This window comes from Bombina bombina, chromosome 3, assembly GCF_027579735.1.
Source record: "Bombina bombina isolate aBomBom1 chromosome 3, aBomBom1.pri, whole genome shotgun sequence".
NCBI lineage: Eukaryota > Metazoa > Chordata > Amphibia > Anura > Bombinatoridae > Bombina > Bombina bombina.
The window spans coordinates 805,184,335-805,188,685 of record NC_069501.1 but is presented as its reverse complement, the minus strand read 5'-3'; positions in this window follow the sequence as shown (position 1 = coordinate 805,188,685).

Here is a 4,351-nt window from a genome sequence, read left to right as displayed (position 1 = left end):
AGATTGTGTAAAAGTCGGTCCTTCTTAGAAACTGGATTAGGACACAGAGAAGGAACAAAGATTTCCTGGTTAATATTCTTATTAGAAACCACTTTTGGAAGGAAACCAGGTTAGGTGCGCAAAACAACCTTATCTGCATGGAACACCAGATAGGGTGAATTACACTGCAAAGCAGACAATTCAGAAACTCTTCGAGCAGAAGAAATGGCTACTAAAAACAAAACTTTCCAAGATAAAAACTTAATATCTATGGAATGCAAAGGTTCAAACGGAACCCCTTGAAGAACTGAAAGAACTAAATTTAGACTCCATAGAGGAGCCACAGGCTTGATTCTGACTAGGGCCTGTGCAAACACCTGAACGTCTGGTACAGCAGCCAGACGCTTATGTAACAGAATAGACAGAGCAGATATCTGTCCCTTTAAGGAACTAGTTGACAGACCCTTCTCCAATCCTTCTTGGAGAAAAGACCATATCCTTGGAATCCTAATCTTACTCCACGAGTAAACCTTGGATTCACACCAACAAAGATATTACCGCCATATCTTATGGTAAATTTTCCTGGTGACAGGCTTTCTGGCCTGTACCTGTGAGTGTCTATAACTGATTCAGAGAAACTAGATTTGGATGCTTGAAAGGACCTTGAATTAGAAGATCCTGCCTCGATGGCAGTTTCCATGGTGGGACCGATGACATGTCCACTAGGTCTGCATACCAAGTCCTACGTGGCCACGCAGGCGCTATCAGAATTACCAAAGCCTTCTCCTGTTTGATTCTGGCTACTAGCCGAAGGAGAAGAGGAAACGGTGGAAAGACATAAGCTAGACTGAACGACCAAGGCGCTATTAATGCCGCCTTGGGATCCCCAGATCTAGATCCGTAAAGGGGAAGTTTGGTGTTCTGACGGGACGCCATCAGATCCAATTATGGAATGCCCCATAGCTGAGTTAGCTGAGCAAAAACCTCCGGGTGGAGTTCCCACTCCCCCAGATGGAAAGTCTGACGACTTAGAAAATCCGCCTCCCAGTTGTCTACCCCTGGGATGTGAATTGCAGAAAGATGGCAGGAGTGATCCTCCGCCCATTTGATGATCTTGGATACTTCCTTCATTGCTAGGGAACTTTTTGTTCCTCCCTGATGATTGATGTACACTACAGTCGTGATGTTGTCAGACTGAAATCTGATGAATTTGGCCTCCGCTAGTTGAGGCCACACCTGGAGCGTATTGAATATCACTCTCAACTCCAAAATGTCTATCGGAAGAAGAGATTCTTCCCGAGACCATAGTCCCTGAGCCTTCAGGGAGTTCCAGACCGCACCCCAGCCTAACAGACTGGCCTCGGTCGTGACAATGATCCACTCCGGTCTGCGGAAACTCATTCCCTGAGACAGGTGATCTTGAGACAACCACCAGAGAAGAGAGTCTCTGGTTTTCTGGTCCATTTGTACTTGAGGAGACAAATCTGCGTAATCTCCATTCCACTGTTTGAGCATGCACAGCTGCAGTGGTCTGAGATGAATTCGGGCAAAAGGGACTACGTCCATTGCCGCAACCATTAAACCAATTACTTCCATGCACTGAGCCACGGAAGGCTGAGGAATGGAATGAAGAACTCGGCAAGTATTCAGCAGTCTTGACTTCCTGACCTCTGTCAGAAAGATTTTTATTTCTACCGAGTCTATTAGTGTTCCCAGGAAAGGAACCCTTGTGAGCGGGGACAGAGAACTCTTTTCTACGTTCACCTTCCACCCGTGAGACCTTAGAAAGGCCAGAACGATGTCCGTATGAGCCTTGGCTCTGTGAAAGGACGACGTCTGTATTAATATGTCGTCTAGGTAAGGTGCTACTGCAATGCCCCGCGGTCTTAATAGCGCTAGAAGGGACCCTAGCTGTTTGCCCAGGAAGGCGAACCTTAGGAACTGATGGTGATCTTTGTGGATAGGAATATGTAGATACGCATCCTTTATATCCACGGTAGTCATATATTGACCCTCCTGGGTCATCGGCAAGATTGTCCGAATGGTTTCCATCTTTGAGGAATTTGTTTAGAATTTTTAGATCCAGGATTGGCCTGAAAATTCCCTCCTTTTTGGGAACTACAAACAGGTTTGAGTAAAAGCCCAGACCTTCTTCTACAATTGGAACTGGGTGTATCACTCTCAGCATAAGAACTTCTGTTTCTTTATTTGGTCTGAAGACGAATAAGAAATGTGGAACCTTCCCCTTGGGGGAGAATCCTTGAATTCTAGAAGGTACCCCTGAGCAACTATTTCTAATGCCCAGGGATCTGGAACATCTCTTGCCCGAGCCTGAGCGAAGAGAGGTCTGCCCCCTACTCGATCCGATCCTGGATCGGGGGCTACCCCTTCATGCTATCCTGGTAGCAGGAGCAGGCTTCTTGGCCTGTTTACCCTTATTCCAGCCCTGCAGGGGTTTCCAAGTTGCTTTGGGCTGGGAAGCTTTATCTTGCTTTGCGGCAGCAGAGGTTGTGGCAGGTCCGCTCCTGAAGTTGCGAAAGGAGCAAAAATTAGCCTTGTTTTTGGCCTTAAACGGCCTATCTTGTGGCAGGGCATGGCCCTTGCCCCCAGCGATATCTGAAATAATTCCTTTCGGCTCTGGGCCAAATAGGGCTTTCCCCTTGAAGGGAATATTTAACAGTTTAGTTTTGGACGACACATCAGCCGACCACGATTTGAGCCAAAGCGCTCTTCGCGCCATGATGGCAAAACCTGAGTTTTTCGCCGCTAGCTTAGCTAATTGGAGAGCGGCATCAGTGATAAAAGAATTAGCCAGCTTTAGAGCATGAATTCTATCCATGACCTCATCATATGAAGTCTCCCTCTGGAGCGACTCCTCCAGGGCCTAGAACCAAAAAGCCGCTGCAGTAGTTACCGGAATAATGCAGGCAATTGGTTGAAGAAGAAAACCTTGCTGAACAAAATTTTTCTTCAGCAAACCTTCCAATTTTTTATCCATAGGATCTTTGAAAGCACAACTGTCCTCTATTGGTATAGTTGTACGCTTAGCAAGTGTTGAAACAGCCCCTCTACCTTGGGGACCGTCTGCCACGCGTTCCGCCTGGGGTCATTTATGGGGAACAGTTTCTTAAAGATAGGTGAGGGAACAAAGGGTACACCTGGTCTCTCCCACTCCTTAGTCACAATATCCGCCACCCTCTTTGGGATCGGAAATGCCTCAGTGTATACAGGGACCTCTAAAAACCTGTCCATTTTACACAATTTTTCAGATTGCTCATCCTCTGTATTTAAAAACTCTGTATCCTCATTACCTTCCGTCAAAGAATCATCTTGGGCTACATTTTTAAGTGTCAATGCATGGTCATTAAAATGTTTAGATACCTTAGCACACTTTAAACACAAATGCAATGGGGGTACCGCCATGGCTTTTAAACACATAGAACAAGGTCTATCAGTAGGCTCAGACATGTTAGACAGACTTAGATAGCACTCAAATACAGAAAAATACACTTTTTAAAAAAACGTTACTGTGCCTTTAAATAATAAAAAGCATACACTTTTTTACCAAATCTCCAAAAAACATCCGATCTTTATGGAATTTACACCATATGATCCTAATGCTTTGAAAAGATTGCACACCAAGTTTCAAGCCAATTAACCCCTTATTGCCCAAATCGGAGCAAACTGAAGCTGGCCACCAGTTTAACACACTACCTTCCTTGGGGATTAGTTGTGGAACAAAAATAAACCTCCCTGCAGTCCTCCTGCAGTCTCTGGACTCTACATGTGAAGCTGCATGAAGCTATCTTGTAAAAGAACTGCGCAACTGAGGCGCGAAAATTAGGCCCTCTCCCTCTTCACTCCGGAGTTGTGAGGCCTTCCTAAGCCAAAATAGGTGTCTAAAATTATGCCAGGCGTGTAAAACCCCTAAAAAGTGTTCCAAATATAATAAACACTTGTGCATACATCAGATTATATTAAAAAATAATCGATTTTACCCATAACAGTGTCCACCAGTGATTTAAGCCCTGTAAACTAAGCCATCCTTCTATACTGAGTCTCAGAAAATGGCTTACCTTCCCACATGGGGATTTCTATCAGTCTTCTAGCATTACCAGGTCTTGTTAGAAAAAAATGACTGAGCATACCTTAAGCAGTTAAGCCTGCAAACTGTTCCCCCCAACTGAAGTTCTCTGGTATTCAACAGTCCTGTATGGGAACAGCAATGGATTTTAGTTACTGGTGCTAAAATCATATCCCTCTCAGCAGAAATCTTCATCACTGTTCTGCCTCAGAGTAAATAGTACAAACCGGCACTATTTTAAAATAACAAACTCTTGATTGAAGAAATAAAACTGCAAATCTAACACCA